Below are 21,105 nucleotides of genomic sequence, written 5' to 3'. Positions count from 1 at the left end.
TGCCAGATTATGTGGAAAGACACAAGTATGTTAATCTCAGGGTGATTGATACATCACAGTGCTACGTGTGTAGAAAACAGAAGAACCTGATTGTATCATGGATCTTCTAAAACATCACAACGCATGTTTGCAGTGCAAGGAAGCCTTACTGCTGTTTTACTAATGCGTGGGTAAAGCAGAATTTAGGAAAACTGTGTCAGTGTGGCCATGTGCACTTAAAATAAATTCCAGCTGGAATAGCTGCAGAGGTAGGTTTCCAGATCACCAGGGGAATGGAGAGGCTGGATTATGGGGAGAGATTAAAATTCTTGTTTTGTGTGACTGTAAAAAAGAAAATTGATAAGAAATATGATTGCTGTCTTGTATGTAGAAGGGTTCTCATTAAAAAGATAGTTGTAACGCAGAAAGGAATAGTTGTAAATTTGTGTGGAGAATCTGTGAGATGAAAGCTTGGGCTTCTGAATATGGAGCATGGTGGAATGACACCTGTCTAAGTTTTAGACAAACTGCTGATTTATGAAAAAAATTATATATGGTGTAGGTCCTGCAAGAAATGGATTTGAAAAAAATAATAATAATCCCAGCAAATAGAGAAATTGGGAGGATGAGAAGGAAAGATTATTTAAAAATAATGCTGATAAAAGTAGAGCAGTGATACTCTCATAAATTCATGTGTTTGGGCTTTTGAAGGGAGGAAGAGGCTGTATAGATATCATTGGTAAAAAAAAAATTGCAAACCACAATCATTTTTAACAGATTTTTGCTTGTTTGTGGATGCTTATCTTAATTTGGCACATTTTATTATGTGGCCAGTTTTATTTAAGCGAAACTTGTTTTTTATTTCTAAATATTTTTTTTATTTTCAACATTTTTTCCTCTGTTTTGGGAAAAGTCATTTTCACACTGCACATCTGAAAAAAGCCAAACTATACAGCAGCTGGCATTGTGCTAAATTTTTCACATAAAACCCTGATATGTGCCCAGTGTGACTGTATTTTGCTGTATGTTTATAACAGTAATTATTTTTGATGTTAGCTTTCTGCAGTAAAATACAATTTCTTGCAACTTATGGGAAGCATAAACTTTATGGCTCTCATATTAGCATACAGAAGAAAATCTCTCAGCAAAAGAGTAGCTCGTGTCTTGTATTAATATTTCTAGGATTCGTGTGAGTAGCTGAGCTGATTATTTTTATAGCGTGATTAAAAAAATAGAATGTTATAAATGGGCTCAGTGCAGTGCTATGTAATGTAATCCTCCTCACGGCAGCAAATAAGAATGAAAGGTTTCTGCTGGAAGTGGCATTTGGTCTAGCTCAGTAATGCAGCCTTTCCTTCAATGCGCATAAAAATATCGGCAGCCTGAGGCTATGTTTTGTATAATGTCACTTCAGTTATTCAGGGCTTTTTTGGGCTTCCTTTTTCAGCGGTAAGGAATTAAGTCCCATTGAGATGGAAGAGATCCATATCTGAAATAGCGTAGATTGTTTGTTGATTTTGTGAAATGTGTAAGTCATAACTGTGGGAGCAAAAACAAATCTTTAACTTTGATAGCGTGCTGTGCGCTTTCTCCTTCTGCCAAAACATTTGTCCTTGGGGATGATACATGGTGGAAGCCTTTTAAGGTACTGCAAAGATACTGCAAAGTTTTTCCTGGGACTGGACTACTGTGTTTTGCTCTTTTTTTATGCAATTAATTTTATGTAAAAGATAATTTACCCAGACTTAGCAAGTATAGCCGGTTGCTTGAGCATGAGTTTGGACCAGATGATCTCCAGAGGTCCCCTCCAACCTCAGTGATTCTGTGATTCTGTGAAATGAATCATGGGAAAATGTTAGGCTGTTGCTGTTACTCACAAACTTGTATAGAAGAGAGAGCATGTCCAGAAAATGGAATTTTCTGGAATTCTATTTACTTTTGTCACTGCTAATGTGGGGCCATGAGCCAGGTGTGAGCTCCTCACCTCACCACGCTGCTTCCATTCCAACATTTTCTTTGTAGTGGAAACAGTGTAGTCCTGTTTTACAAGTAGTTACCTTTGGAATTTTGGTTGTATCCATTCAATTGCATTTCTTTTTACTCACTTATTATAGTGCAGCTAAAATGTGAATCTGGTGGCTAAGAGGGGCTCTATCAGGGATAGACCTTGTCCTTGATTCACACTATGCTTAGTCTTTATGCAAGGTCAGCAGCAAGTGTGGGCATGGGGGAGGATTTTTGGTTAAAGGCAGTGATGAGTCACCTCTGGAAACCACTGTAGGCAGGAGACTGCATCTTTCCAGGAGCTAAAAATTATAAACTAGTTAAGAAATTTAGACATGAAGTTAAACTATTTGAAACTCTTCAATTTCTCATCAAATCTCTTCCCTCAATGGTTTTTTCATTCTGAATATTTAAGTGTGTCTGCATTGCATAGCCACATGTGTTGGTGTTTTCCTGTTATTTGCTGCTTAGACATAACTAGGGCATGGAGAGGATCTTGGAGGAGGTCTAAGATAGCTATCATCTGAGATTTCTATCCTCAATTTGCAGACCATGCTGCGGAATGAAATCTGAATATTCATTTGAAGTTTTGGGGGTTGCTCATTCAAACTATTTGAAATTCAACAGTCATTATCAAAGCTTAAATCTTCTCTTTGGTTCAGTTACTAAGAGAGATTGCAAATACTTACTTGGGAGAATAGTCAGTATGGGGAGATGTGCTACATAGCTCCATCTTCAAAAATGGGACAGTTCCAGTACCATGTTCTATTTTTTGTTTAAAAAAGCCCCCTAAAGCAATGGGGAAAGAACATCTGTAAATCTGTGTTTTCTTTCCGCAGTTTATAAATGAAAGAGATACTGCCTTAGTGAAGTCTGATAGCTAGCTTTACTGTTTGCATGTTTATTTGAGCAGTGTATCTTTTCTTCAAGTAGTACACTCATTGGTGTAAACAGAGTAGGTTCCTGTCTTTTCTATGTGCATTTATGGCTTTCCTGTTTTGCCTTTTTCCTATATAAGAATCACAGTCACAGCCCTTGAATAACCAGCCCTCTAGAGTAGCAGTTGATGTCAGTGGAGTATCCAGATCAGCATTACCTTCTGGAAATAGGTTTGTGTAATAAAATTTGCAGGCACACAAGTCACAGGCTGCCAAAGTTCATCTTGTATTCAAAATAAAAAGGTCTTATTTCTATTCACTGTTGTCATATCTTCCTTTCCCATAGCTTTGTTTCATGTTACTCTTTTACCATGCCTCTGTTCTCCCTTGGCTTTCCCACTTCTTTTTTTCCCCAGCGTAAAAGGTTTTTGTTCCCTTGCTGTAGTGTTGTGTCTGGTTTCAGTTTTCACCTTTCTTCCTTTTTCTATGCATGTTTTCCTTTTTACCATTAATATCTACCTGAGATTCCTCTGTGGTATTGACCACTCCTAGCAGTTGACTGCATACACCAAGAGTGAGCAAACACCATCCTGGGGGTGAAAAGTTAAAGCTTCATGATGGCCAAATCAGTAGCTGTAAAAATAATGCTGCTGGCTTCAGTGCTGTGGAGGTCTGTGGATTCTTCATTAAGATAATGGAGAGGGGAGGCTGCGCCCATTTTTTCCCTGCCACAGCATAATATGAGGTTGGTTGCCCTTGAGAGCTCTTCAAACGGCTGTCTGGATTTTGTCTGTGGCTCTAGTCGGGATAATCAAGAGTCTGAAGAGCAGGTGAGTGAGGCAGGAGACTGATCATAGGGAAGAAGCTTTTGAAGAAATGTGAAGGGAGATTTATCTGGTTCCTCAAGAGGAAAATAACTGAATCTAGCATGTAGTGGGCTGCTAAATGGGGTGGTGGAACAAGCTCCTTTAGTACAGAAACGTAGAGCCCTTCTGGGGAGTGTTTCCATTGCACTGCCCCAAACACTCAAAGGTGGACAAGGAGAGGTTTCTCCCAGGTCTTATGAGTGCGTTTGAAGGACAGGCCTTTCAAAAATTTAAAGGAAATCAGCGAAGGAAGCATTTAAAAATGAGTCAAAATGATTGCTAGATATCTATCTTGTTTTGGAATGACCAGGCTGCTAAGGCAAAGAACAGAGGGCAGAAAAGTATCCCCCTCTAAAAGCAGGACAGTGCCTCTAGGAAGCTTTTCTGTTATCATCACCATCATCATTACAATTTTTAAAGAAGAACTTTGTTGTTTACTTTCTGAGAGTTTATCTGTGTAAGTATGACAGAATAGGTTACGTTGCTGGTTAGAACTATTCCTGCACTGGGCTGTGTGCAGCTCCCATTCTGCACGGAAGGTAAACGTGTGCCAGCACAGCCAATACCCCCATCTGATTGGAAAGTGATCCATGCAGGCTCCAGAAACAGAAACATATTTTTGATGAGAAGGGGGAAGAAAAAAAAAAAAAAAAATTCTTTCAAGAATTAATTTTCCAGATCATGCTTTTGCAAGGTACTGCGTGCGCAACCTGAAGCTGCGTATCTCAGATAAGGGCAGAGGGCAGGGATGGAGGGCTGTGGACAGGCGACAAGAGGAACTAACAGCTAAGCACAAACTCAGTGTGCAGCACGTAGATTTATGTGAACAGAAAAACAAAGAATTTCCAAATGTGAATAGTGTTAGAAGGGAGATGAGCAGTGGCTAGGGCAGGGTCTGACTATGCGGCGCAGAATGGCCTGAGTGCATCCTGATAAGTACATTCCTCACCTCCTTGAGTTTGTGTCTCGGTGGGGAGGCGGCAGCAGAGAATCCTCCATGTGTTTTCCTTTAACGTGCACAACTTCAGAGCCTGTTTCAGTTTGCTTCAAAAGTCCTCACGTTACCGTAACACGACAGGAGCGAGGCGGTGGTGGTTGTCTCTGGGAGTACAGAGGAAAAAGTCACAATGTGATTTATCCATATATGCATTTTTTAATAAAAGCTGAGTCTTTCTTTAAGCTAAAATGGGTATGCTGAGATATGTAATACAAAGAAGGCCAAATGATTTCACAAACCCTTACAGGAAAAAAACCACAACAACAATAAAAAACCCCAGCAAAATAACCCTCAGGTGCTTTGTATTTGTTTACTGACTGGAAACTCTGGATTAATTTAAAAAGAAAATAGCAAATTGGTACTTCTTTAGACTTCTACTATAAGTGAATGTGAACTATTTTGTTCTACAGGAAAGAATTACTGTACTAATCCATTAGTTTACATGTGTTTTGTATACTGAAACATTCACCCTTCTGAAGATGCAAATGGCTAAGTTACTAGTTCAGGATGTCTATACATCTGCATTTTATTTTTTTATTAGTAGATTTTTCTTTCCTATGGACTGTATGCAGTTATCTAAAACCAAATATTTATCCTGAAGTTCTGTTCCACTCATTCACGAGTGATTTTTCCACTTTTTTACAGTGGGTGTTTAGAAGGACAGGCACACATTACTGGTTAGCTTTTGAATTATTTTAACGCTAAAACAACATTCCATTTAAAGTGCAAATAGGTTTTATGTGTCACTGAATGCATGAGACTTCAGCTATCTCAAGACAGTGGACTAAATTTTACTTTCAGCTATATCCGTTAAACATAAAGTAAAAAAGGCAATGTGAAAAATCAGAGCAACAAAAAAGCAGATATTTGCAACAGAGAGAGACTGTGTGTGCCGTGTCCTGGTGAACGTCAACAGAAGATTGTTTTCCTGTGGCTACTTAGCATTAGGATTAGTGTGTTAGCACTCACCAAACTGATCCAAAATAAAAGGCACTTGGGCAAGGAAAATTAAGACATCTTAAAAAATAGCAATCCTATTTTTATTACTTTATTAATTTGTTTTAGTATGAATGTGAGCTGATAAATGCATTAAGCAAGGCGTCATTGGTTTTGATAGGAAAAAAAATCTTGTATCTTTTTTTCGGCTTTTGGTTTTTGTGGTGTTCCAATTCCTGGAATCATAGAAGTGGGTTAAAACCTCCAAGTTCAGGAAAAAAAAAACCAAAAAACAAAAAACAAACAAACAAAAAACAAAACAAAACGGAATCTAGATTTACAAAGTATGAACTGTGAGTATATCATCATCCTGTGACTTAAATGCTCAAAACCCAGGAAGCAAATGAGGAGTCCAAAATCTCTTTTGGATTTCGCTGGGGATGGAGCGAGGAGGTGTTAGGAGATCTTTTAACTCTGGTTAGTAAACCAAGAACTTCTCAGTTATTTACTTTCAGGATCCCATAGAATGTTTTCAAAAGCTTTTACTCTGCCTCCTGCTTGCATCTCCCAAACAGGATATGGATTTGTAATAAGAGTACTGAGAAAACTGGCAGAAAAATCCCCAGAGTTCTCAGAAACTTTAATCTTGTTCTTTGAATTCATATGAAGCAGCTTCTTATTTATCACTTGATTTTCAGGTTATTTTTGCACCTTCACTTTCACCACTGTTGGGCAGAGTAACTTCACATCAGACCTAAACATGAGGAAAATCCAGCATTTCATAGAGAAAGCATTCATTATGGTGGCTGGGAGGAGTTGGGTTGCAGAAGGACCCAACCTACCAACCAACTTTAGCTTCCTTACCTCTCTTTGGAATTTCCATTGGCTTTGCTTCCCACCAATCATCTGACATCAGGGAAGGGAGGAGACTTGATCATCTACATAAGTTTTCATGAAACTCCCTAGCAATGGGTCTGAGTGATAAAGCAAAGAATGATAGCACCTGTGTTGCTGTTGGGGCAGCTATTGTCCAGCTTGGCTTTAGTGAGTTCCAACTAATGGTCAGCCAAATTGGTTGGAGCAGGGAGGTGCCAGACCGCAATAGGATGAGAGGTAACGGCCTTAAATTGTGACAGGGGAAGTTTGGATTGGGTATTGGGAAAAATTTCTTCTCAGAAATTGTGATGAGGTGTTGGCACGGGCTGCCCAGGGAGGTGTTTAAGAAATGTGAATGTGACACTGAGTGACATGGCCTGATGGGAATGGTGGAGTAGGTGGGTAGGCTAGATGATCTCAGTGGTCTTTTCCAACCTTAATGATTTAATGATTCTATGAGTGGGCAGCTAGCGTGCGCAGTGGTGGCACAAGGGGATGCAAGGATGGCAGAGGTGAAGATTTCTGGGCCCAAGTCCATCGTCCTCAGTAAAGACTCAGCTCCAGCAGGTCCCTGCTCCCTCTCTGAAGGCCATTTCATGTGGTTATAAGACACTCTTATCTTTCAATAATATCTTTTCCTCCAACTGATCTTTCATGTTGCAGTTTTCATAGTGTGATCATCTCTGTCACCGATGGAATATTTTACAAAATATTCTGTCTATAATATAAGAAATATGCTAAAGTTTGCCATTGAGCCACATGTGAATGGTAGAAATGAAGATACATGTTGAAAGGTGGAGTTATTGCCTCTGTGAGGCTTATAGTGTGCTGTCAATGTGAGTTAACCCTAAAGCTTCTTGAGAACAGCTTGTTCACTATGGGCAAAATGCTACAATAGAATTAAAGGTTAATGAAGTAGGTAACACAATGATTTTTTTTTTTTAGCTGTAGCTATTTTTTTCCAAGCTCTGTATTAAAGAGTTTAGCTAAGATCTGTAGTATAAACTGTTGCAAAAATATGAGTGTTAAATCCCACATCTGTTTTGAGTGAGGCAGAGTTGGTTATTAGCTGCATGATCAGAGTACAGATGCTGAGTCTGAATTCTGTTCTTTCCTTAATTAACAACTGCTTCTACAGATGCTTAACAGTGGTTCATAGTGGCAATAATCCCTTTTGAAAATAGTTGTTATTCTAATTCATAAGTACCTTGCCATGGCACTAACCCCAGCTTCACCTCTAATAGTTAAGAGAATAATCTGGCTGGTAGCTGGTGTGATGGTTAGTAATTTCCTACTCGATGATTACCAACGCAAGCAAGAAAATGTAAATTTAAACAAAAATTTGCCTTATATTTGGTTAGAAGAAAGGTGTAGGCATTGAAAAATACTGTAACTCTCATTGTTCAAAATTAAAATCCATTGCTTACTGAGAGTGCTGACAAAAATTCTTGCATGTCTTTTGTTGATCTTGCATGCTGATGCACACGACCTGCTAATGCGATGCTTGGCTCTCCATACAGAGCCATTCATCCATGCTATATGTGAATGAAGCTTCCTGGTTTGTACATGTGCTGTGTCACATTCCTCTGGTTTTCTAACAAAGCTTTTAATTGGTATGCTGTGACTAATGAGCATGAAGTCCCAGAGGAAATGGAGCAGAATTTTCCATTATCCACCAAGATGAGCTTCAAGCACACGGATTATCAGGGCTTGAACTCCAGGATAAACCAGGGTCAAAGGCTCCAAGTATAAGGGAACCTCATAGCTGAAGATCTTGTTTTCATAATATCAAATTAATAGTTTCTCAGCAAAACTGAGGTGCCACTGTACAAGCTATAACTCACATTTTGCTTGGACATCAGATCAAATCCTTGACCCTTCCCCATTAAAGTTTCCATAAAACTCAAGTGCTGATGTCCTGCCTGGGCTTTGATTTGTGTAATGATGTGTTGCATATTTTTGTGGGATAAATCTCTCTTCAAGTGGAGAATTTGCTCTTCATTCTTCTTCTGAAAAACTGTATTACAGTGTTGCTGACACAGGCTTGCTGTCATATGGTGCACAAGACAGACTTGGGAGGGTTCAGGACCACTTTGCTATTAAAAATAGATGAAATTGAATGTAGTGGGACCAGCATACCTATAGGCTACATCTGGTGACAGAAGCATATAATTATCTTCTCTGCTTTGCATTCAGCGCTCCTAAGTGTCCCCAGCAGGGGACAGAAAATTTTAAAGAAAATTTAAATTAACTTAAAAGGATAAGCACTATTGGAATTGGTGGAGAAAATTATGGTTACATTTTCAAAAAATACATGGAATAATATTTTCACTAATTCACTACTTTAGAATTTAACCCAATTTAAAATTAATCATTTCCTCTTTTCAAGTAGCCTCTCAGTGTGAGTTCTATTTTACAGTGAAGCCAGCAACCCAGAAAAAGAAAAAAGGAAAAAAAAAAAAAAAAGGAAAAAAAAAAAAAAAAAAAAGACTAGCTTTTGGTTTAATTAAAAAATAAAATAAAATCAGTTTGCTGACCTGTCACAGTTTGGTGTGTAGCTGCTCAGGGGTTTGAGTGTATGGGAACTGAGAGGAAATGACTGAAGGACAAAGAAATGTCTTCTTGCACTGACCTTCTCCCTGCATGCTTGTTCATGAGACTACAATTCTTCACTCGGAAGGTGGTGAGGCACTGGCACTGCTGCCCAGAGAAGCTGTAGATGCCCCATTCCTGGAGGTGCTCAAGGACAGGTTGGAGGGGCCCTGAGCAGCTTGAGCTGGTGAGAGCAGCCCTGCCCATGGTGGGGGCTTGGTGATCTATGATCTTTAAGGTCCCTTCTAATCTAAGCCATTCTATGATTCATGATCTAATAACAATAACTTCATGAAACTATGGCTTATGTCTTGGGAGATACAAGGCCAGAATTAAAAATAATACTTTTTTCTTCCACGTTCGTTCTCCTACGTTATACAATAGTCTTGTGTGTCTGGAGGGGATAGGCTGAGCAGGGCTAGTCTGTCCTCCCCATGCAGGTGGTTCATTACTTTGTCTTAGTAGCAGATGTTCTTTATTGCTTACATCTCAGAAGGTGCTTGCCTTTTGGAGGACTCTTGTAACTCTTTGCTGTTATGCCCAAATCCTGGGAGGAGGTACAACCAGCCTGCACTGCTACCTTGTGTGCACTACTCAAGGAATTCTGTGCTTTTTTTTTTTTTTTTTTTTTTTGAATAAAGGATTTGATGTTCCAGCAATATCTTGCCCAGTTGTTTGACAGGACAGTTCCCTTCATACATTGAAGAAAAAGAAAGGAAATGTTGTATAAGCATTGTATTAATAGAATATTAATGTTGTATTATTAGATTCAAAGGTTAGCAAATGCAAATACCAAGAGTGATAAGTGCACTGTGTATTCCAATTGTGATGTATTGCCTTTTTATCCTGTGAGGCTGGGCTTTATGCTGTCTCTGTAATCAGGAGTTCTGTGTGTGCTTTGGGTAGCTGTAAATAATTGCCTGTCCTTTTCTTTCTGTTACACATACCAAGGGGACCACCCAACCTCACCAGTGCACAGTGCCTATTACTGCTTTAAAGCCTGATGGGAAGGGAAAGGGGGCTGAAAGGTTTAGGATGAATTTTCCAAGCAAGTAAAGAGTGCACAGCTGATATATTTTGGCTTGGTACAGAGTCCATCCACCTGCTCATTCAGGCCACTGTTACCTGAAGCACATAACAGGAAATGCTGTGAAGGTCAGTCCTGCCTTTTGTCTCAGTTTGACAACTTGAAACTCAGAGCAGATCATGACTGCCCACTAAACATTACCACCCTGTAGGCTGTATTCTGTAACTCAAGCAACCACACGTACTGGAAAGCTGTTTGGTCCATCAGTCCTTGCCTTAGGCAGAAACTTAGCATTCCTGCTGTGCAGATTGTTCGCTCTTTTCCATTTGGTGGAAATGGTTATGGCCTGCCTGTTTCTCCATATAGGGAAATGTTTGGGAATATCTTTGTCCCACCCCCACTCCGTGTGCTGTTGTAACTACGGAAACCACTTGTCAACTTTGCATTCATGGAGATTAGAGGGAAGAGATGGAAAGTATTGTTTGGGACCCGTGGCATTGGACTATGAAGCGCTATATTTATCTGCTTTGCAGTATGAGGATAATGGTGTTAACTTTTTTTAATGCTCTGACAGAGATTAATGTCCTGGTGAAATATAAGAAGCTACTTAATGTGGAGTCTCACTAGGCAAGAGTAAAATCCAAACTTTTAAAACAAGCGAGAGTATTCATATATATAAATCTCTGTGAAATGAGATGCCATCTACTACTTTTTTAGTGCTTGGTTTGTTGGGAGAGAGCAGAAGTACAGCCCTTATTGACTTAGTCTTGTGCTTAGTGCAAATTCACACAAAGAGGAACAATTTAACATGCAACTGACCTTTTACAGTACGAAATGAAGAAATGGACTGCTAAGGTTACCGGAGTGTGGCAGGATGTTTAATCAGCTTCTTTGCTTTAAAGAACAGTAGGAAGGAGATGATGTATTAAAGATGATAGCTTCTGGTAGATTCTAACTCGTAACACCGGGATCTGAGTACAATAGCAGATTAAATCTCTGTGGAGAAACTTCCTACTGGATTTGCTATTTTTAGGTGTTTGTGGCTGTTTCTTCCTTTACTTCTCGCTATTTGCTTTTGCTCCCTTGAAGACCTGAGTTGCTTTCTCTGAGATCCGTTTCCATACTCTGGTAATATATTACAGCTGAGAACAATCTTTTTCTGTTAGTTTTGTCATAACAGGCAAAAGAAGACAGCCATGCATTTTGCAGTAGTATTTTAGTGCACATGAAGTAAAATAATGACTGTGAGCACCAGATATTTGCAACACGTAAGTGTTTAGCGGCACTACAGACTACCAGGTAGTAATAATAATAAATCAACACAGATTTGCTTTTGCAGCTGGCTAGATGGGATAGTTAGGTGTCCTTTACATTCTGCTTGTCCATCATGTTTGAAACTTCCCAGTTGCTGTGAGTGCCTCATAAAAGACATACATACAATCTGTAATTCAGATGCCTTCATCTGGCTATATTTACTCTCTGACAAATGCTGACTGGCTCCAGAATAGTTCTGTATTTTAGAAACTTCATCCTTTTACTCTACCAGGGTCTGTACCCTCTTTCTAGAGATAATGGTTGAATTCATACTGGGACTTCTAATCCCTCCCAGACCTGGCACATCTGGGGTTATTCAGTTTAATTACAATTAGACATTTTTCCTCCTCTCCATCCCCCTCCTAAGGATGCAGCTCTGTGCATTAATATTCCCCCCACCAGTTTCTACTATGACTACAGGGTTACACCTCTTATAATTTGATATCTTTCAGAGGTCCATTTTTGTGTCCATTCTGCCTTTCTGTTTTGATTCTGTTTTGATTGTTTGAGGCAATGAGTATGTATTTTACTAAAGCTTCCAGAACCATTTATCTATAATGTGTGTTCTTGGACCGTATATTTACTACTCCTCACTATATTTACTCACAAAGCTCCAGCTTTGTGTTGGACATTACTTATTTTTAATAAGGTGCATTCACACATATCTTCCTAATAGTCACGTAGCTTTATTAGGATGCTCTTCATTTTCACTGTATTAAATTTTAATTTTGCCTTTTTTAACGGATCAGCTTTCTAGTTCCTTGACTCTCCAGTATTTTGTCTTTAGCTGTTGTGACTCTAAAGCAGCATTCAGGTTTTGCTTCCTCTTAAACCCACTTATGGATTCTCTTTATTCTATTCTAGTGGGCTTTTTTAAGTTGTAAGTTTTTCTCTCCTTAGCTAGTCCTTGAAGTACTGGGCAGCTCACATGTTATTTGATAGTGGCTGTATTTTTCCCTTGTTCTTTGTAGGGATGCAGGCAGATTGGAGCAAGAACCTAGTGGTTGGCAACTCTGCCCATAGCAGGGGCTTGGAACTAGATGATCTTTAATCTAAGCTGATTCTATTTTATGATTTAAATGAAATTACTCTAGACAACTTGTGATCTTAGAAAATTCCTTTTAAGGACCTAGGAGTGAATTTTTCTGACATTCAGCAGTCGCTGCTATGCCAAGTCTCCAACTCAAAGTAATTCCCATATCTTTAGGGTCAAATTTACTACTGGTCTCTCCATGATGCCCAACAGTTACGTCCAGGCAGCGAGAGCAGAGATAGAGATGGTATCAATGGTGCATTTTAAATGGAATAAACACAAAGGAATGACTTGAACACCTGCTTCTTGTCCTGTGGTCTTAATGTGCCCATGTGATGGAGATCTCGGTCCAGAAGAAGCACGTGCATTTCTGACAATGGACTCTCTTTTGGTTGAGATTTTTGTCTCCAGCTTCCCCTTGCCAGGGTGGTGCCCTGGCTTGCAGGTTAATGGAGAAGATTTAACTCCTGCAGTTCCGGCTGATGCTGGGCCAGAAGTGTAGGTGGCAGCAAGGAAATATGAAGAAGAGTAATAAGACAGCTGAGGGTTAGGGGTGGGAAAGCCTCTTCCCTCCTCCAACTTTTAGTCACATCTTGGATCTGGTTCAGCTCATCTAGAAGATGAAATTAAATCTGTATAAATATTTTGATCTCACTGTCATAAAGATTGTCAGAGCAGAAATAATGGCATTAGCCTTAAGAGTGGTGTAACCAAGCACCAGTGCAATAGAAACAAGTCTTCCCAATGATACTTACATGTTACTTTACTTCTAGAGAGGACGCAGGTGCCGTTCTCTCCCTTTCCCACCTGGCCCTGGACAGGGCTTCTTCCCTTCACTAGAAATCTCTGCCTGGTTTAGAGGTGAGCTGAGGATGAAGGATACCAGGACAGGGTACCAGATGCCACCCTCCTTTCCCCACTCCTCCAAGCAGGAGAAATGTCTATAGGTATATAGTAGTGATAACCACATTCTTGATCCTCCCATGGATGCTTTCTGGACATGTAAAATGAGATTTCAGTTTTGAAGTGCCGTGAGTAATTTGCAATCTGTGGAGTTTGGGACTTTGTTTTGGGAACTGCTGTCTTGGATTTTAGCTATCAAATCAAGATAGCATCTGTTAGCGTTTAGTCTGGTTTTCAGATGAACCTGGATTTTGGTATGGAAATCTAATTAGTCTGAGTCGACACTCCTTTTTCTTGTATGAAATAAGAATCATTAACTAAATGGATCTGTAACCACTTCTATTGATGTTTTGGGAAATATGGGCACTGCCAGTGTTAATCAAAGTGTAGCCATGTGCCTTCCCAGGACAAGACTTCAGTATATTGGCGCATTTTCATACCTTCTGCCTACACAGTAGGAGCACTTGCTGCTAATCATGTGGCACGTAGCCATGTGCGGTGAAGCCTTTTCTGCTCTCTTTGTGTTTCTCCCAGAAGCATATTCAGCTTTATTTCCCTTCTTAATGAAAGATTTATTTGCCAAAAAACTTGTGGAAATATTTTCACCATATTTTCCCCAGTAGAGTGCCTTCAATTTCAGCTCTTTCCTTTGGCATATTGACTCCAACACTGTTCTTTCTGGATTTCCTGCACGCTTTGTTTTTCCAAGTTTCTATTTTCAGTTTGTGATCGTTCTCTTTGCACTGATGGAGCATCTGCCCATAAACTGCATTTCTTTAAAGTAAAAAGCCATTCTGTTACATCGAGGCTCTGAGTTAGGGATGAATTCCAGTTCAATCTGTTGTTCTCATGGATGACTTTTGGTTGTCTAGATTCAGTGACAGAAAGAGGAGCCTGGGCTGCTGATACAGTGAATGTAGCCTCCATAGAGAGGTCAGGAGTGCTTTAGTCTTCCCAGTCATGGCTCGGAGTATCCTAGACTGATAGTGGTGGAAGAAAATACATTCTCAGGAAGGAATTTCTTTTTCTCTTGCTTTTCATGTACGCTAATGATTCTGTAGTGCTCTTACAATACTTTTGCCTCATATAAAAGTACATAAAGGACTAGATTGTTGTTTCTTTGTTTCTCGAGTGTATTGCATGGTGAGAAAAAGATGAGAGTAAGGGACTGGTAAATCTGGGACTGGCATGATATAGTGAAGATGTCTGTGATTACCATCTAGTGCTACAGGAAATTGCATGGAGATTCTTTTTTCAATGTAATCTTCACAGAAATGTCCAGGTAAGGGTTTGTCAAGGCTTAAGTGCTCATAGCACAGCAGAGCTTTCAAATACCATTATTAGACCCAGGGCGAAGGCGTGAGCTATATTGGGACAGTTATGGACCTGTGCCTTTCATGAGACTATAAGTGATGCTAAGGTTGCCTCAGCTGTGGCTGCAGGAGCGTCCGGTCTTTACAAGACCTTTGACAGTACAAAGGGAGCTCTACAAGAGCTTCATGATCTATTGAACAAAGCTCCCTTCCTTTAAATTAGAAAGCCAACTGGTCCAGGCTGAAGAAATGAAGAGGAAGGGACAGATAACATTGTGTCTTTTTAAAAACAAACAAACACCTGTCTGTTTTCTCACTTACTGAGCACAGCATCTCACACATGGGCCAGAGCCCACCCTTCATCACTGCTGTAGACAGTGCTGATTGCAGAGTTCAGTATATGGTTTGACGTTGATTTGGCTTTCATTTAATTGAGTTTTTAGAAATGAGGTTGTTCCATGCTGTGCACGTTTATACAGACACTCGGTAAATATTTTGCCTTTTCCTTGCCTACCAGTGGTAGCTGCTTGGAGTGAAGTCAGGATGCTGGTACCAGCTTGTTTTAGTTTTCTGACTGCTTACCAGGGTGTGTGTGGTGTTTCTACAGATTTTCACTCAACATGGCAAAGGCAATCTGTCCTCTACTGTTCTCCACAAAGTGTTGTAGGTTTATTTACAGGATTAGCTTATAAAAATACACATACAAAGTGAGTGAAAATTCACTTCCTTACTATAAGTGATCATAACAAAGACCCTTCCGGACTTGAAAGAAAAGGCAAATAAGCATTGTGCTATGATTTAGGTTTCTGCAGTAGGAAGTCTTTTAAAACAGCTCATAGAGATCTTCTTTCTTAAACATTTGTGTTGACCTTTAGTAAAGTGGTGGCCAAAATTTAGAGAGGGGGTTGTTTGTTTGTTTGTTTGTCACAAGTTGGTGAGGCTGTTCCTGCTTGCAGATTGAGAGTAGTTTCCTCTTGCTATTGAAGGCTAAGGCTGGGAAGGAAGACTTACTGCAATCTATTTCAAGAATAGTTGGAGGAGGAGGAAATTCCCTTCTCGTTGCTAATAGCTGATGCAGACCGTTTTGCTGGAGAAGAAGGATAGTTCAGTAAGTTAAAAAAAATTATATACTTTTTAATTTAATCTTGTTATTATTTGGGAAATTCATTGTTTTGTGAATGTAGTACATTTAACCTTCTTTGCTAAGGGAGAGCTGCGCAGATTGGCTATAACTTTGAACTCGGTATATACAAATTTGGTGATAAAGGAAGGGCAAAATGTTCAGTTAAAAAAGAAAACAGCAGATGAGCTGCAGCTTGTGTTGCAAAGCATCTGCCTGAGCTGCTGCTGTACCTCTGTGAGATTTGTAGCACATTACATTATCCAGGAACTTGGATTAAGAGAGACAGGTAATTTTACCCATCCATTCATCTGAAATATATATATCTTTTCAGATGTTTTAGGATGCTTTAGGATACTTTCCTCAGTAATTCAGAAACGAGGACGTAGCCTCACACTCTACACCTCTCTCAGGGCAGAGCTAGGTCTATTAGTAGGTGAACATATTAAAATTGAAGTGTTTCTCGAGATGTATTGCTTTTTCACTTAAATCAAAAGCAGAGAGATGTTGAAGGAATATATCATTTTCTGCTTAATCCTGAAGCACAAGGATGCTGGAAGCAGATGGCATGGCAGGCTGTGGGAGAAGGGAAGATAGATGCCCATGTATGCTTATTGGCCCCTGTGGGGACAGAAGCTAAAAAAACTCAGCACCCCTAAAGCTTTAAATGGTGGAAAATTCGTGTTTGTTCTAGTTTGTTGTCCTTGAGAACATAGGTTTTATAAGCAAATCGGGGACTTTCTTAAACTTTTGTGCAGCAAAATTCAAAAGAAAATAATTTATGAAAATGAAAGAAGAAACTGGAGTTAATTTTTCAAGGGTTTGTTTGCAAGCCCTTTCAAGCCAAAAATGTTCCTGCAGGTGTGAAGTTAGTTTGCTTGTAAAGCTGCTTGTATACCCAGGTGTGCCATCCTCACACACTATCCCTGTCACATACGTGCTAACATTCAAGAAGAGGCACATTCCTCTGCTAAATGTCTCATCCCGTCCCATGTTCTTCTTCCAGACTTGGCCAGGCAGGACTTGTTTTCACCTTCATCTCCCAGAGACATCATCACCTTGCTTGGATTTCTTACAGGTTTCTGTCAGATGTGCATGCCTAAAGGAAAAACCATTAATGTTAGTTTTGTTCATGTATCCTTTTAAAAAAGACGATGACTACTTTTTAATGAAAGTTAAATATTCACCTGGGAGAGGATTTCTGCAATCTACATGAAAATGTTGTTTATTATAGTATATTATTAACAATGCTGCAGAATTCAGCAGACAAGTGTACCACACGCTGTACAGGAGTTTACTGTGCCTCTTAGAGTTTATAATTTAGTTGATAATCAGCAATATATAGAAGGATGGACACACTATCAAAAACAAAAGCATAGTTTTATGTGCATGTAGGTGTATACATGGGATATTTTGAAGTTTGGTCAGTAACAAATTGAGAATTTTAAATTGCCTTCCAGTCTATCTACATGAATTTTAAGTTTGCTTTGAAGAATCAGATATACAAATACTGTGCAACTTTTAGTTTTTTCATTTTCTTTACATCATTTTATGTACATCACTTTATTTTGCTGTAATTTGGGGTCTCTGCATTTCTTGCAAATGAAAGCTCAGATTTCAACTTTTAAACTACATCTTAGACAAGTTATGAGAATTCACATTCTCTACTTTCATTCTTATCCTGCCTTTGGTAAACCTGTAGGGAAATTGGTCATTTGCCTATAAAACTTGTTGGGTGTTTTTAGAATATTTCAGGTACTCAATTTTTTTTCCATTATCTCTTTTAACTTAGAACTGCAACAGTTATGGTTCCAAAGCCTGAGAAGTGAAATTGTAAGGCAATCTTATGCTCACCAACACACTTCCATCTGACCGTGCTTTAAAAGTGTTTTTAAATTATGCTATATTTGTGTCTGATGTTAAAAAAAAAAAAAAAAAAAAAAAAAAAAAGCCAAAACAAAAGCCCTCCTATTAGCTTCAAAATGCAGAAGATGTATATGCAATATATATATTCAAAAGTGCCTATCTCTAATTTAAATGGCAAACACAAAACATAAACACCCCCCCTAAGCTTTCTCCACAAGTGCTACTGCTTTATACACTTTCTCTGTCAAACTTCTTTGTTGTTGCTTACGCTTTCCATATTCTGGAATAGTCCCACTCTCTCCACGCTCTGCCTGGAGCTCTTCAGCTGTGCCTTATCTGCAGGGTGTGATGGCAGAGTGCTTGTGTTGCGTGCTGCAGAGCCCTGTGCACCCACACCCTATGCCTTTGCATCCTCTGCCCCAGCCCTGCAGGGCTGCAGTGTCCTTGCAGAGCCCAGATACTGGGAAAAGAACTGCAGCAAGCAGATACCATGTGTCTACAGTTCAGAAACACTGATTAATTTACTAGTTTGCTGTTGCAGAGGCAGGACAAATAAGTGCGTAGGATTCTTAAAAAAAGATAGCTTTATCTATAGAATCATTAAGGTTGGAAAAGACCTATAAGATCATCTAGTCCAAGCGTTCTCCTGCCACCAGTAGTGCCCACTGACCACATCCCTCAGTGCCACATGTACACATTTCCTGAACACCCTCAGGTGGGCAGCCTGTGCCAGTGTCGTTTTACCTAGTATGAGTTTAGAAGCTTTCTATTGTACATAACTGTCGTCTTAGGCAACAGTAAGGCCTAATATGTGTAGTAAAGCCTATCAAATAGAAGTTAGAAAAAAAAGTCACACTAGTGAAGTTGCGTATTCTTACCTGGGAACCACCTGGTGCAGATGTTACCAAGCTACATCCAGTTTTGCCTCTGCAGTTTAGCACTGCCTTAGAACTCAATGCATTGGGTCCTCAAGGGCTTGAAGTCAGAGCAAATTTTTAAGGTAGTAATTTTGTAGCAAATACTAATTTTTTGTAGAGTCTGGTGAGTTTCAGCATGGTAAGAGGAAACCATCCATCATTGGGCACTCTGTGAAAATAAGTGCTTACTTGTTGTTTGGATTGAAACCTTTTGTCTTTTTATTTCTGCACTTACTGATTAATTTAAAATGTAGGAATAAAATTACTAAGTTACATAATACTGGCCAAATCCCGACAATAGTTTTGTAGGAAACAGACCGTGTAAATGCAAAATCAGAATGGTGTGTTTTGCTAAAGTGTTACCATATGTTAGTTGATTAACAAGTTGTATGGATGTTAGAAGATCTTGGCTGCTTGTAAAAAGTAGCATCTGTTTTCTAAGTCTTTTATCTAATACGTGTGTATACTTTGCCAAGTAGAAGCTTTTTTTCCTGCCTTTTTTTTGGTGGCTGTTGTTTGTTTTTCATATCAGCTATGAATTCCGTTGATATTTTTCTTTCCATAGGCAACATTAATACGTTTCTAATATTTATATCTAATCTCATCTCTGTAACAAAAATGCAGTAATATGAAGAAATAATGCAGAATATCCCACATGTGCAGGTGTTTTATATGAGTGATCCAATTTTTTTCAGCTTGTGTTTGGTATTAGACTTCATGTTTTGTTTTGTTTCTATCTTAGACCAGCAAACCCAGTAACTAAAGAGCAGAATACTTGAACTTTCCTTTAGAAGCTGAATGTTCATGTTGACAGAATTACAGTGAGTGCAAAAACTGACAATGTGCATGCCTGCACGCATCAGAAATGTAACTGCTAAAACAAGTGTTGTGTTTTTACACAGTAAAATGTATCGTCTTCCACTTAAGATCTATTTTGAGACCTTACCTAGAGTTAAGTGGTTCATCAGTCTTACTATACCGACTTGCAGCAGATTCTCTTGTAGCCTAGCCAGTGTTGGGGCTATGGTGAGAGTCAATTATCTGAGGCTTAACTCTGAGTAGGAATGAAATGTTAGGGAAACCCCAGAGAATTTTTAGTCTTTTCATGCCCACTGTGTAGAGAACTTTTGCTTCTCAGTGTTGAAGAGGATCACGTTTTGACGTTTCCCAAACAAAGCACCTGAGAAAACTGAACTTTTCTTAGTGTGATTTGGTGGATTTTTTTGAACTTTTCCCTCAGATGAGGATCATGGCTCAGCAAAGTGCTTTGATGGGATGTGGTGCTTGGGTTTGTGCAGAGCGCTTCGCTCAGGGCCACCTCTTGGGGACAAGGACACGGCAGGAACTGAGGGGCCGGTAGGTGCTGTAGAGTAGTAAGGCCAGACCAGATGCATTTAATCTGTGTGATGGTTAGGTTCCATGGGCACAGAAATTGAGGTCAGATGAGGCTTCACAAGCCTCGGATTTATATAATCAAGAGACGTTTCTCTTGGTCTGTGGAAACCTGAGCGTGTTGGCCCTTCAGTGCAGGTGCAAGTACTTCAAAGAAATCATTTCTTTCAACGTGTTTTCAGTGGGAGTCTCAGGATTATGGAGGACAGTTTTGTTTAGATCCAGATGCAGACTGTGGCTGGCAATGTTGCGGCCTTGTTTGTCTGTTTTTGATTACGTGTCCTCTGCCATGGCCTCTCCAGGAGCAACCTGTCCATATTCAGCATCTCTTTCTCTCTGCATCCTTTGGCACCTCTGCTTCAGCGTTGCGGCCTACAGTCCAGCCCAGGCTCTGCCTTCAGCTCAGATGCCAGGCAGCACTCCAAGGCCGCACCCGGCGTGACCCCTCCGAGCGCGATGTCGCCGGCAGAGGGCAGCAGCGCACCGCTCCCGCCGCCCCCCGCTGCCGGGCTGCCGGGCCGGGCCGGGCCGAGCCGTGCGGAGCTTCCGGGCGCGCTCCTCCAGGCTCTGAGGGTGAGGAAAACGCAGTTCAACATTAGTTTAAAGAACAAAAACAAGCAAACAAAAAAACAACAAAGAAACAGAAACATACGCACACAAAACACAACCACAAAATCAACAGATATCTGTTGCGTGTTGTTAATATCTCTATTGGCAAAGTCTGATTCCTCTGCTCATCTGATTTCCCCTTACTTTCATTAGAAGGCAGTAATTTGAAGCTGCAGGGGAAGTTTTGAAAGACTGGGCAGAGATCAACCTCTTCTCCCAGGGCTTTGGGACTTTCCATGGTAGGAAGCTGTTTGTTTAGTTCTGCCAAAATTGCATGTATTTCTTTGGCAGGACATTGAGTGTAGCCATGTGATGACCACAGAGCAACAAGTTAAGACAAGTCTTAACACAAAGGAGCAATGCAAGCGTTGATTTCCTGCTCCTTCTGCTGGGCTGTGTGCTTTACGGACAGCAGCTTTGATGCCGGCAGAGCTGGGAGCTTGCTTTTCCTGCAGGTAGTCAAGCAAACAGCTGTGAGCTGTT

General features: G+C 39.9%; 1 protein-coding gene across 5 annotated transcripts in view; it reads left to right on the top strand.

Moving 5' to 3' along the window:
• Positions 1 to 21,105, top strand: part of KIAA1217 (KIAA1217 ortholog) — a 345,692-nt gene that overhangs the window by 134,595 nt on the left and 189,992 nt on the right. Inside the window, exons 1-2 of one of the 5 annotated variants that reach the window (XM_048951732.1) lie at positions 15,760 to 15,826; positions 16,845 to 16,957. The exons of 3 other annotated variants lie outside the window; for them this stretch is intronic. The gene's annotated coding sequence lies outside the window, so the exon portion shown is untranslated. Of the gene's footprint in view, positions 1 to 15,696; positions 15,827 to 16,844; positions 16,958 to 21,105 lie in introns of those variants that run through there. One more of the 5 variants, XM_048951731.1, reaches the window with a different exon arrangement.

This window comes from Lagopus muta, chromosome 7 (genome assembly GCF_023343835.1).
Source record: "Lagopus muta isolate bLagMut1 chromosome 7, bLagMut1 primary, whole genome shotgun sequence".
NCBI classification, from domain to species: Eukaryota; Metazoa; Chordata; class Aves; order Galliformes; family Phasianidae; genus Lagopus; species Lagopus muta.
The sequence above is the reverse complement of the archived record's forward strand: the minus strand, read 5'-3'. Positions and strand labels throughout refer to the sequence as shown.